The sequence below is a fragment of the Anoplolepis gracilipes genome, chromosome 12 (genome assembly GCF_047496725.1).
Source record: "Anoplolepis gracilipes chromosome 12, ASM4749672v1, whole genome shotgun sequence".
Lineage (NCBI taxonomy): Eukaryota > Metazoa > Arthropoda > Insecta > Hymenoptera > Formicidae > Anoplolepis > Anoplolepis gracilipes.
This window is the reverse complement of record NC_132981.1, coordinates 9165958-9180579: the sequence shown is the minus strand read 5'-3', so window position 1 is coordinate 9180579 and position 14622 is coordinate 9165958. Positions and strand designations below refer to the sequence as shown.

Below are 14622 nucleotides of genomic sequence, written 5' to 3'. Positions count from 1 at the left end.
CCAATAATTCCTCGTTGAATTCTTCATCCCGCGCTTCGGAAGAATAAGAATAATATATACAGTTTCTCGGTCGCGCTTTCATGACAATTGACGTCGATGAATAAAGATACGAATGAAACTTGCCCGGAACAGTATCGAAAACTTTAATAAGAGAGCAGAAGGTTTTCGCAACGTTGCCTTTCGACCGGCGTGACGGTTCGGTTTTTGTTGGCGGCTAAATTGCGAAATGAATTTTATCCAACTTCATCGGCTCCGCCGTATACCTACGACACGAAGCTCTTGGCGAAGTTTCACAGAAGTCGTTCTTCTTGGAAGCGTGCGGAAATGCGAGAGGCGGCGACCGCACTTCGTTACGCGGAAACCACCTCTTGGATGGTAATTTTGCGAGGACGGGCTGAAAATCGTCTAGTCTGCTCTCTTTTTCTCTTTTTCTCTTTTTCTCTTTTTCTCTTTATGTTCTTTTCGAGATCTCGTTGGACGAAATGTACGATTCGCGGCAGTCTCGAGCGAGTCGAGACACATTATTCTTCGGGAGAGTAAGGATATATTAAGATGCAGTTTCATATCTCGTTTATGAACGGTTATAAAGGCGAATGGATGAATAATGTGTCTATTATAGTTTAGGATCTTATAAGGTTCTCCAAGAGTTATACGTCATGATGCAATAATACGACGACTAGATTAGAGCGTAAACAAGCTGCGAGTGAAAATCAAGAAAATAAATGTCGATCGTAAGAAAACAAGTACGGCTAAAGTGAAAAAAATATTTACGCGCATTTTTAATGTGTTATTTATTTTATTTTCTTTTTTTTTTTTTTTTTCTAAAGAAATTAGAATAATGCGTTAAAATAATTCTAAACAAAAGTTGAATGTGATGTACGAACATTTATTCAAACAAGAATCAATTTTTAGCTCTTTTATGCTATGATATTCGTAAAACGAATTTTTCTGCCAAGTTTGTTATTTAAATTTTTAGTATATCTCAGCGAAATAATTTTTAGTCGAATAAAAATTCTCATGATTGTACGAAATGCTATTAATTATGATACCAAAACTCTCTCACGAATATTTTTTTCCTGAAAAAAAAGTTCTCTCTTCTCTTCTTTCTTTTACTATATCACTTTCTGCAATTGTACGTGACAATATGTGATTATTCATCGCATATACGCCACGGAATTCAACAATGTGCCCACTCGACGAATCATCATTGAGTGCGACATAACGCAAGCATAATCCTCAAGCAACCGGTTGCGGGCTATGCCCTTCCTCTCGGAATTCGCGATAACACGGCGACGTGTCCGGGCGAAAAGAGAGGAAGAAAAGGAGAGAGAAAGAGAGAAAATCGAGAGCGACTGTACCTGCGTTCCCATCATATTGGAAATTCTTCGCCGCGATATATCTACGCCGCATATCCGAGCGTGTACAGCAAAACACCATAGGAGAGACGGGACAACGAAGAGTTAAAAAGTGGAGGCGGAGGAAGAGGAGAAGGAAGAGAAGAGTAGAGTAGAGTAGACGGCGGAGGTAGAGGACGAGGAGGACATAGAGGTGATGGCGGCGGAGGAAAGCGGGGCAAGAGGAGAGGGAGTTTTTACAAAAAGTCAGGCAGAGAGCGCGGCCCCTTTCGTCGACGCGACCGACGGCGGGGGACGGGGGATAACGGGGGTGGCGAGCGAACGGCTGCGCGCGGGGGGTGGGGGGGGCTGACGGCGCGCGGACCGGCGAGAGAGGGCGGACGACCTCGGCGATGATACGACAAAAAATCAGATGCACGGCCATTGGCTGTTCTCAATTCGAATTATTGGCTTCCCCGGTCGCCGTTCGTCAGAGTCTCCCCGACCTTCTCGATACTCTCGTTCCATCTCTCTCTCTCTCTCTCCGTTTCTCTTCTTCGCTCCCTCCTTCTCCGTACCCCATCCGTCCCCCCGCGCACCCTGCTTGCCTGCGCCGCCGCCGCCGCCACCGCCACTGCTGCTGCTGCTGCTGCTGCTGCTGCTGCCGCTGCCGCCGTTGCCGCCGTCGTCTCCTCCGTCGAGCCTCCCTCGCCGTTGCCGCCGCTGCCGCTACCGCCCCCCTTCTCAGGGGGAATGGGCGCCGGCGAGAAGGGCCGAAAAAACTTCGAAAAAAAAATCCAATTTCGTTGCCATGGTGACCGGCGTGCGTTGACTTTGATAAAGATCCCCCGAACGAGCCACCTCTGCCGCCGCCGCCGCCACCACCGCCGCCGCCGCCGCCGCCGCCGCCGCCGCCGCCGCCACCGCCGCCGCCGCCGTCGTCGTCGTCGTCGTCGTCGCTCTCTCCTTGTTCTTCTTCACCGTCTCGTTCTCCCCGTCCTCTTCGTTCTTCTCTTCTTTCACCCCCGCTCTCCCTGCCATGGGGCCACGACGCCGTCGCTTTCACAGTTTCTCCGATTGTACGCGCGCCCCGCGTGTGTACCTGTGTTTGTATTGTATGCGTATGTATGTAACTGCATGTGTGCGATGAGTATTGTGTGTTTGGACACGAGAGGGTACAGGGGCGGATTCGTTGGCCCGGAGGGCCCGGGGGTAGCGCGCGGTTTCAGTTTGACCCATATCGAAGGGGGGAGGGACCTGGCGAACATACCACTCGCCAACCCCGATACATTCGCTCGCTCGCTCGTTCGTTCGTTCGTTCGTTCGTTCGTTCGCTCGGTGATGGCGAGTGGTTTGTTTGTTTGTTTGTTTCGCGAAAACGGACGAGCGCGGCGGCTATCGGAAAAAATTTTATTTATATGATAGAAAAATGTTTCCCCGCACGAAAGAGCGAACGGCCCCGAAGAAGATGCGGCGGGCCGCCCCATCGCGTCCCCTCCTTCTCCCTCGCCGCCGAGTGGTTCTACCTTTTTACCGTACCCCGGCGAGCGAGAGCGCACGAAGGGGGGTAGCTAAAAGCTTCGTCGGTCGGAGATTAAAATCGGGTGGAGGATTTTAGGGTGGTAAGGCGGAGCAGTGCGTGTATGTGTATGCATATATATACATATATATATATATATATATATATATATATATATATATATGCGTGCGTGTGTATGTACATGTATGTATGCATGGATGTGTACACGTACGCGATAGGTGGAAGAGAAAGAGCGAGAGATGACGAAGAGAGCACGATTCCGTGGTACGGGGCAACGTCGATCGTTGTCGTTCTCGTTAAACCATCGCGAACAAAATTATTTTCCTCTCGAGAAAAAGAACGTCCCTGGTCTCTTCTGTGTGGCCTCCGGTTATCGAGGCCACATTTGATAATATAAATTGGTAATATACGTTTCTCTATTTTATTTTCGTGCATTTGAATGCACATAGCTCTACATCTCTTTCTTTTTTCTTCTTTTTTTTATTTTTTTTTTTTTTTTTTTTTTTTTTAAGTCTTTGTTCTTTTTTGCAAATTTCCTTATTTGATGTTAAGAATATATGTTACAGTCAAATATTTCGATAATTAAAAAAAAAATTAAATATACGTATGTTATTTAAAATTTGTATCTCAAAATTTTAATAAAATTAAAATCACTTGAATTTTAGCGAGATTAAAGTTTTGATTACTCGATAGTACCTTATGAATTTGTATCGTAGAAGTGATCTATAACTAAAATTGCAGTTACATGACATTCCAATTAAGATGAATTCACTTCAAATTTATTTCAAATATACATATATGTATATGTATATATACATTACTTATAAAATTGATTAAATGTTTTAAATTAATTAAACATTTCATATTTTTTGTATAATAAGAAAGAAAAAGAGAAGTATGTAAAACAAATACTAAATAAAAAAAAATGACATATTTTTAAATAATATTTCGAAACTTTTCAAAACGCTCAATCTCAATTTTCTGAATAATAACAGAATTATATTTTTGACATTACTAGATTCGATTGCAATATCCGACTTTTGAAATGCATCCTCTAAAACATATCCTTCAGTATACGATCGTTGCCAGCACAACTCCTCGAAAGTACCTTTGTGCACGTGTACAAACGGGTTGAATCTGTGTATGTATATATTATATACATGTGCGCGTGCTACGAGAGAGTCTGATTTTTATTTCGAAAAACTTTTTTAATAAAAAAGTTGCACGCTTCCTCCCTCTCTCCCTCCCTCCTTTCCTTCCTCCCACACTCTGTATAGCGACGGGTTCTCGTACAGGCAGGTGTATATCCTATATAAGGGGGAGGCGAGAGGTAGAGCGCGAACCAGCTACACCGGACCGCTGCGCATTAAAAGTTTCGCTTGCTGCTCGCGATATTTCATAACTTTTCTCTGTATTTCGAAAAACGTGCAGCACCGGGGCCGACTCGAATGCGCGCGTGCACGCTATTCTTCACGTGCACGCGCACGTCGTGCACTTCACCCAGCGCATGTATGCGCTTGCATTATACTTGCACGTTTTCGTCCGCGTGCGCCTTCTGCAGAATGTTGAATTCGCTGAATGCGATACTCTTCCATGTCGAAAATAAAATAGCTCTGCCAAAACGTAATTGGATGCTACTTTTCGACGATTTTCAACGAAGTTGTAACCTTTACTGTCTGGATCATTAAACCTAGAATTAAAATCCGGAACACCTTTCTTGTATATAGATGTCGAATCTAATGAACAAAGCAAGACATTTTTTTATTAAAATATTAATTAAAATTTATATGTAAGATACCTATAGTGATTTGCGACATTCGATGTATGTGGCTAGCGATTGGTTCATTTTACCACTCGCGTAGAGCATCGATAATGTAACGTATTCTGCGCTTTCTGTCTGCATACTTTTCAATCTCCTTTCTTTTTTTTTTCTGATTCCCCCCTCCTTCGCGAATTCTATCTTCTTCTGCTTTGATCAACCTCCTCGTTCTATTTTCTATTCTGTTTTTTTTCCTTTCCTTTAGTTTCGTTGTCCTCTCATCCCACAATTCGCTCGTTCTCTCTGCGTATCTCGATTCGTTTTCTCCAGTTACACAGCACACAAAATGTAGTTAAAATAATTTAAATATCGATAACAATTCTCGACCAGCAGTTTTCGAGTCGAGCCATTTACGTCGAAACGTGTAATGTATTTGGCAGAATCATCAGAGTTACGTATCCCTACATATAATAATATTACATATTTTTACAAATAAATTTATGAATATTATATGTATTATATAAATTAAAATTATTTTTTTTTGATAGGAGTTATTTTTTTAATAAAAATTTTAGAGTTAATTTTTCTTTGGCAAAAATTAACGTACGTCATGATTCTCATTTAAATTTAATTAATTAAAAAAAATTAAATATCAAATATTTTGACAAAATATTAAATATTTTGATAAAAAATCGATAAAATGTGTAAAATTTTATTGAATTAAATCTTGCTTATAATTAAGCGAATAAAATGATACATTTCCTCTTTTTATTTATTTTATGCTAAAATTTGGCTCTCGTAGTTCTTTAATTTGTATAATGTTATAATGTTGATCAGACATATATGTACGATATATTCACTAATCATTTATTGATTTAAGAAAATCCAAATTCAAGAAACCTGTCGGTGAAAGAAAATATATAAATCTAAATGTTTCATAATATGAACATCGATATAATCCTTGTTTAAGGAGTTTATAGATGATCTTCTCTTAGAAATTCTTTTAAAAATTTAATTAGCTTAATTGAGGAACTATCTAATACGGGGAATTAACGATGATTTAATCTTTAGAAGCGTAAATAGGTAATTAAATATAAAATAAAACTTCATTTTTCAATTAATTTAAAACAGACTTTATTTTAGCAGAAATTTAATTTGAGACGTCATTACCAAGATATTTAACGTTGAAAATGAACGAGCGCTCTCTCTACGAGAAAGAGATAATTATCTCAATTTAAAAGAGGCTAAATTAAAAATACATCTATATATACACATGTGTGTGTGTGTGTGTGTGTGTGTGTTAGCATTTTTTATATATATTAAAAATCTGCGTCCTATAGCAATAAATTTCACTCTTTATATTCTACAATATATTTTATACATGTTTTTATTTTGTAAAATTATAAAAAAATATGTTATACAAATAAATATAGCTATATTTAATGTTTATAGGTTTAATTTACATATTCTTATTATTTTCTCCTTCTTAATAAGTTAATTAAAGCTTAATAACTTAACATAAAAAATAATATTCTTTGTGACATACGTTACAAGAGCATATTTCGGAACGTGTACGTATATGAAGACTTTGAATTAATCTGAGAACATGAAACATATCCATATCATTTTAGAACATAAAATATATCCATATCATCTTAGAACATAAAATATATGCATATGGTTCCTGAAATATAACGAGATCTTATTACTTACGTTATCGTCGGTGAACATGACGACGAATATCGCGATATGATTTTTGCGTGCCAACACATTATCGATTATGTCGACGTACGTCGAGAAACAGCCTGGCAACAGAATCCGAACAAAGGAATCCGAATGTGCTATTAAGAGATGCGCGCGCGCGCCCGCGCTTTCTAATTAATCGAAACTCCGACTCCCTATTAATAATCGTCGGCAATAAAAATCCGCAAACTCTGTAAATCCGTTTCGTTGGCGGTTCGAGCGAACGAGCGCGGCTTTTCAATTACATTCGCTCTCGTCGCGTGTGTATTGATGTCGATTGAATACCGTCGCTCGCGCGCGTGCGAGTATCCAATCATCATTGACTTTACACTGTGTGCCGCGGATTCGCGTCGAACACGTTCCTGTAAATGGGAAGCTCCCTTGCGAAGTAAGTTTCTCTCTATCTCTATCTCTATTTCTGTCCCTCTCATACACTTCTGGCTTTACCATTCACTGCAAAATGTAAAAATAAAAATATCAGGACGTTGAAGTAAAATGTAATATCGTTGATACACAATAAGGTACGAAAAGCGAGCAATCGGAAGGCAGACAATAAATGAGGATCTGGATATTTTCTGTGCTGCAACATAAATGAAATCGAATCTTAAATGTGTGCGTATGCAACTTGATTTACAAATCACTGTGTAACTCTTGAATTTCAAAGAAATGTTCTTAAAAGAATCGTTGAATATTAATGAAGGCTTCGTCAATACTAATTTAATAAATTATTAGTCACAATATTCTGATAAATTTTGACGACAGCTAATTTCTTTACATATTATTTTGATTTATTTATTTGTTTAGGGTAATTAAATTAATTTCTTGTTTTCGCTTTTTAATCGGAATAACCGACTCTCTTCCGTTGTGTCGAGACCTCTTTCCGTTTGAGAAGCGATATCTCGCTCGCATGCGCGCGATAACTAGTTCGACCAAGCACTTTACGTTAAATATTCGAATGCATGAAACGCACTCTCGTCCCTTCGTAGAATGGTACGATGCAGACGGCGAAATATAGTTCTGCTCAATTGTTTCATGGCAGTATAATGGCAGCGCTTCTGAATCAGTGTCTATGGGTATTCGCGTCCGCTGTTATGCGTTTGTCTATGTATGTAATTCTAGTAACTTGCGTTTAGCGCTAAATGGTTAGGTTTTCTATCTGACGCGAAAACATTCACAAATGTTCGCCTCAGATTTTAACGTACCTCTGCTGTTATTTCGTCACTTGAAATAATAACAAAATACTATTTCAAAAATGTGTTTTGATAAAAATTTTTTAAAAATATATATATATATATATAAAAAGGAAGAAAATAACGAATGTAGAAAAATCAAATGCATAAGTTATAGATAAAAATAGTCTACGCATAGAGAATTCGTGTAATAATTAAATAATTGTCGATTAGATTTCCCTTCACAATTATCTTGTTTGAAATATTTTGACCCAAAATCCGATTTGAAATTGAAAAATTTCTTTACAGTCTTTCTCCATATTCAGATATCTCAACAATAAAAACTCTGTAGCTTGACTCATGTCTCGATGTTTTTACGTTAAATTCGCGAATGAATTCCAAACAAAAGCGCTCGAAAATACTCGTAGATACAATCCGGTGAATAGTTCCGGGACACCGTGTATAATTTAGATATTCACGTAGATTGCACTTGACGGGTAGACGGCCGACCGACGGCGCTTGCTATGTCGACAGCTGCGACCAACTGCTTATGTTCTCATCAGCGCGTATTAAGACGCTCTCTGCCACCGGTCATTCGCATTAGCGTACTAGGAAAATGAACGGTCGCCCACTTGTATCTTTCTCATGGGCTCGCTGTGCAATTTTTCCTGCCATTGCATTATTTTCGGATTTTATATAAAGAGTACTGATTTTTCGTTTCACCAAAGTCAATTAAACTCGATCAGAATTTTTAATTTATTAAAAGTTTACAAGTTTATTTTTCTTAAAGAAATTATTAACGTAATTGAATTATACGTTAGGGAAAATTATTAAAGCGAATTTTGTGTTGTCAACCCGTTCGTGAAATATTTATAATATATAATAAAAAACTATATAATAATATATAATAATACTATGTATAAAACCACGGAAAATAGAATATTTTTTTTATTATTCACCCATTTAAAAACTGGCTTTTGTTACTGCTCTTTTCAAGATAATGGATTAGCCTTAAGGGGATGCAAAATTACCGACAGAACATAAATTACAGATTTTGAAAATCTCTTTTTTAGCTACAAGGATTGATAAATCCTACTCCACAATTAAAGTACTTATGAAAACAACACGCGGAGGCTAGTAATTTCATATGAAAATGATAAAAAAATTAAAAGATGACAGTTACGTCGTATAATAATATTTATTTAATATAAAAAGTTCTACGGTATGTTCGTGCAAGAGATATAGCGTCCGCGTTTGGAATAACATAATAGAATATTAGTAAGCTTTTGGAAATGACTTTAGAAGCCTAGTAAAAAAGATTTTCAAAATCTGTAAAAAATTACTCTCGTGCAGATGCACGAGTGAGTGTGCGAGATTGAGACACAAACTCACGTCAGACGTCGTTTCTAAAAGTTCACAAATATTCCTTCATGCAATTTTCCTAGCAGAAACCTTATCTTATTTTGTGTGTATAAATTGCAAAATACTTTTATATTAAGCAAATATATTGTCATATTAGATTAAATTTTGGTCGATAATATAGAACAGCTTTTGAATCCCAAATGGCAAATCGAATTTGACTCTTTTTTTTAAATCGTGATACTATAATTACGTTATTTATTATACTATAATGTTATCTACTGTGAAGTGTTGGATACATAGTGTGACATATAGCGTCATATATTACGCAATGCCATAAGCAGAGAAATGAAATTTCATTAACCGCGTTTGGTGCTAACTGAGGTCGGTAAAACCGGCTCTAAATCACTTGTCAAATGCAGGTTCGGATTATCTCTACGTTCGCCTTTTACACGAATAAGACAGCTAACAAGTCTCGTTGTAATAGAAAGAAAACCGCGATAATTCCGATCGAGATTTCCGATCGTTCAACATCCTCGATCTCGGCCGATGTAGACAATGCTCTTATATTTTTTCATTCGTCTGGCACAGGTCTGGTCCCTTAGACTGGCCGATCAACATCTTCTCTCCTTATCTCGCCAGTTTCGAGTTAGTTCTTGATCCTGCAGCGAGAAGGCTAGTCTGCCGGACTTCGTTCGTGTCGCAATGTCTTTTTCCTTTTTTTCTTTCTTTTTTATTTCCTTTGCAGGCATTTCACTTCTTCTTTCATTCTCTCTCTTTCTTTTTTCTTTGTCCTTTTTATGTATAGCTCTGGATCGGATTCAGGAAGATTCTCGATCTTTCACGATTTCGCTTCGTGCAACCTTCGCTATGTATTTTTCAGCCTATCCAGTACAAACCAATTTTTCGAAACGCCTCATTCTCTCTCTTTCCTTTCCTGGGTGCTTTTATCGTGTTATTCTGAGTGGGCGTTTCTTTGGCCCTTTTTTTTTTATTGGACGATACACGCTCGAAATTGCGGGGATAAAAACGTTGTAGGAGAAGAATGCACGCTTGAACGGAATTTTATGATTTTGAAGAAAAATTAATATATATATCTTTTATATTCATATTTTTTAATATGATTTAATATAATTTTCGTGGTATAGAGACTCTCTATTTATAAAATGGAAACTAAATATAATAATAATATGAATATAATTCGTAAAAATTGTAATTGATAATTAAAATCTTTTTGATGAACTAAAGTGCGCAAAGGCAAAGTCTTAATTAGTTAATTTTACTTGTAGGAAATTTTAATTAGAAGTTCACTTATCAAAATATTTAACGTAGGAAATTAAAAAAGTTACGAAAAAGAACGCGCGGTGTCTAATTAAATTCTTGTTGAAGAAAACTCTACTCCAGATTTGGCTAAGAAAGAATTTTCAGCCAAGGGAGAAAGCATCCCACGTATTGAAGAATCGATGCTTTATGTCGGCAATAAATATCACTTCTTTATACAAACGCGAAACTCGTCTCTCCTTTGTCTGATAAAGAAAGTCAGGCTTCGCGCGTGGAAAGTACAGAGATGGAAGAGTCTGCCTCTCTGCAACGAGACGATCGAATTTCACATGCACGAACTGTAACTGACCTTTCAGCAGAGAAAGCTCAATCTCAAGTAGAAGTCATGTTTAGCTCATGTTGGATAAGTAAATAACACAGTTGGCGAAATTAATAATTTTTAATACAGGTACCGTGACGAGCTAGGCATTTTTCATTTTTCATAGATCATAATTTACGATTATGATTATTTACATGATTATTATATACAATCTCGATTGCTCATCTCGATTAATGTATATAAATCATATTAGTATTTTGTCATTATATAATTATTATTATTTCGCTAATATATTATGAATCAATGTTTTTTTTACGAATATGCTATAATTTCTACATTTGCCTTTTTCGACACATGTGACATATGTTTTATTTTCTAATTTTTTTTTATAAATTCTTTATTTCATTCAAAATGTTAATTTTAACAAATAATCTTTCACGATTGATACACATATGCACACACACAAAACTGCATGCTTTTGCAAAATGTTTAAACAAGATCGACCAATATACTCTAGATCTCTCTCAATCGCGGAAGTGAAATTACTAGTCTTTTACCGAACAACTCGTAATCCAGCGTTTAATAAATCGGATCATCGATCTAGATTCCAAACTTGCCGTTTCGCTCGACAAACTTTCTTATTTTCGCTTAAATAGGCCTTAACTTTCCTCGTTCCGAGGAAAAGATTCTAAATCTCGTTGTAACAAAATATGATAAACTATGTTTACTACAAAGAACACTGTGTGCCACATATAATATCGTTTAGTAGAAAAGTCTCGGGAGAGATTTCACTTTATTTCTCATTAGACGTAAAAGAGAATAATGTACTTCTCGATTTTCAAATATTGCTGGTTGCTTTCTCTAGATGTAGCAAATTTTTATAGTAATAATCAAACGGGAAAAACGTTTCTCCACAAATAAATTGTTTGAAATCACATTACAAATACATAGTATTTATCTTACAAAAATATTCAGGATATTCTGAGAAATAATTTTTTTTCTATAAATATCTTTTATATATATTGATATATTGTTTCACTAATATCGAACCAAAAATCCATACTTGAAAACATTTTTTACATCTCGAACCAGTGTACTTTCTCTCTTTTAGAGAAGAAATAAAATTCCATTTAAAATAGCATATCAATAAACATTGAACAACATTGAGTAAAAAAGACATACTCGTTTACTGTTATATACATTTATTAAAAGCTACTGTTTTTGCAGAGCACGTTTATTATTAACGCTTCTAAAATCATCATTATATTATATATTGGTCTATTCCGTACATCCTTATAATCGTATGACCGTATAATTTCGGCTTACAAGACCATTTTCTTTTGGAAGAAATTCACGATCACTAGTTAAGTACTCGTAGAAACTGGTAGATCAGACACGATTGAAGTCATCAAACGAAGAGCGGTCGTAAACGGAGCGCAATGTTACGCATTGAGTTAGGTCGCTTGTCAAAACCTTCTACAGCATCTCTTCTTTCCTTTTCCCTTTCTATCTTTTCTGTCTTCCTTTTTCTTTCTTATCTTGTTTTCTTAAAGAAGTTAAGATAGTCTATTGTTTACGAGATTTTTTTTAGAGAATTTGAAGGAAGAGGTTGGGGATCGTCTCTATTTGGCCTTAAAATGGTTTTTTAACATTCCTAAAAGAGAATTGAAAGAAGAACCTTTTTCTAAATTCTAAAGGCATGTTAGGTATTACTTATATATTCTTCAATCTTTTTCTTTTCAAAATGCTTACAAAAGTTTTTTAGTTTGCCAAAATTTCTTAATGGGATGCTGGACCACCAACCTAACAAAACAATATATTTACTTAAGTTACGTTCCAAAATGTTCTTTTTGGAGAAAAATTTTAAATAAAAAAGTATAAAAGTACACGTGACGTATACTATATTATATTGAGTAAAATTTTCCTTCCAGAGGACGTTTTGGAACGTAAGCTTAATATAAAAGTTGCAATTTTACAAATTGTTGCCGCACAACATTTTCTGCAACGAAATTTTTTTTATCTAAGCTTTTAAGCTTATTTCTAAAAGTTCACAAATATTCTTTTATGCAATTCTGTCCCGGAAGAACCTATTTTGTTTTATGTGTATAAATTGCAACTTTTACATTAAACAAATATATTGTTTTGTTAAGTTAGAACTCGGTCTGGTAGTCCAGCATCCTCTTAAAATGAATTATATCGAGTACAGTCGGACCTCTTATCCTACGATATTTTCGGTCCGGAATCTTCCCCTTAAACCTCTGATCCTACAACAAAAATTTGAGAGTGGGGGTATAATTCCCCTTTTGCGGTCGTAGCATGAGAGAATTTTTTGTCGTAGGATAAGAGGTTTCGTAGCATAAGAGAGTCGTAGGATAAGAGGTCCGACTGTATATAGATCGATTCGCCTTTTTTTTCTTTTTGGCTCAAATTTGTAAGAAAAGATGAATTTCGAGATTAAAATTACAAACATCAGGTATTTTTCGTTCAGATGTACTACGTGAAGGTTAGACGGTCCGATTTACATCTCTTTTGTGTGTGTGTGTGTGTGTGTGTGTGTGTGTGTGTGTGTGTGTGTGTGTGTGCGCGTGCGTGCACAGAACAATTGTTTTTTAAGAAACTTCCCCTTCCATTTTCCTGCCTGTAGAGGGAAAGATTTTTGTGACACCAAAGGACTACACGAAAGATTCAGATTCCTCAAAAGTACCAGGTGTTCTTGTTAGTTACATCTATCTCAGTCTATCAGGTCTTTTAGTTTATAGAACTTTGCCACCAAAAAAGAAAGAAAGAGGAAGCGATTTTGATGAGAAGTTGAGAATTTTCACTGAATTAAATGCACAAGAAATACACGTGAGTTGGTCCAATCCTTACTATATTATCCGTTAGTGATGTTTTCTCTGATTCTCCTCGCATTGGAGTTCTCTGATAGGTAAGTATCTAGTAGTATCCGATGATACACGGAATATATTATATTAAAAATTACTGTAGTGTGTAATAACTGTGGATCATTAGAATCATTCTAAGTTAGACTGCTGTGTAAAACTGTAAAAATCACGTAAATTGACATATTATATGGTACGTTATTTTAATTTTTACAGTTTTACATAGCACTTTATTTTAAAATGGTTCTTATGGTCCGCGGATACTACACACCATAATAATTTTTAATATAAAATTTTCTCCGTGTAAAACAACTTATGGAAGCGATACCACGTTTTGTAAAAGGAAACGTGTTATACACAAAGAGAACGATTTATTTGGATTTATTTATTTTATTCAAACAACATTATATCATACGAAACATTACTTTTATCGATTGAAGAAAGTATTACTTCGTGGAATTAAACAATATTATATGATACGTTATTTTAAAAAATCAAATAATGTTTTTAGTTTTATTTTCTTCAACTAAAGCTTTTTTGCGACTATTTTAAGCATAAATTTTATTAAAACCAAAGAAATCTTTTTTTCTGTAGATATTCGATTTTGCGAATTAGAAAAGTAAATGCAATTCAAAATAATCGTGAAGCTGAATGATCGCGTCATCGCAGTTATGCGGCAAGAGCATTTTCTGCAACGAAATATTTTTTAGCTCTCTTAAATTGGCAGGACCAAATCAGCAAAATCAAATGGGACCTAATGGATTATTCAGTACTTATTTTGTACTATTTTGTACCACCAAAAATAATTTTGTACCTCATGCCAATTCAGAAAAAATCGTGGCGCTGCTAACTTAATATTAAGCTAGCAGGACCAAAAGAAAAAATTAAAAAAATAAATAAAACAAAACAGCTACAATTAGTACTGAATTTGTACTAATTTGTACCACCGAAAATAAATTTGTATTCTATGCCAATTAAAAAAAAATTGTGGTTCTGCTAACTTAATATTCAACTATCGTAATAAAAACCATTAAAAATGAAAAATAAAAATTGATCTGATTAGTACTGAATTTGTACTAATTTGTACCACCGAAAATAAATTTGTACCCCGTGTCAATTAAAAAAAAATTGTGGTGGTTTAATGGTTTTTATTACGATAGTTGAATATTAAGTTAGCAGGACCACAATTTGTTTTTAATTGGCACGGGATACAAATTTATTTTTGGTGGTACAAAATAG

At 35.8% G+C, this 14622-nt stretch overlaps 1 protein-coding gene across 4 annotated transcripts in view; it reads left to right on the top strand.

Annotated features, from left to right (window-relative positions):
• Positions 1-14622, top strand: part of LOC140671957 (uncharacterized) — a 105356-nt gene that overhangs the window by 37605 nt on the left and 53129 nt on the right. The window contains exon 1 of one of the 4 annotated variants that reach the window (XM_072903724.1): positions 10829-13351. The exons of the other annotated variants lie outside the window; for them this stretch is intronic. The gene's annotated coding sequence lies outside the window, so the exon portion shown is untranslated. Of the gene's footprint in view, positions 1-10828; positions 13352-14622 lie in introns of those variants that run through there. 4 annotated transcript variants of the gene reach the window in all.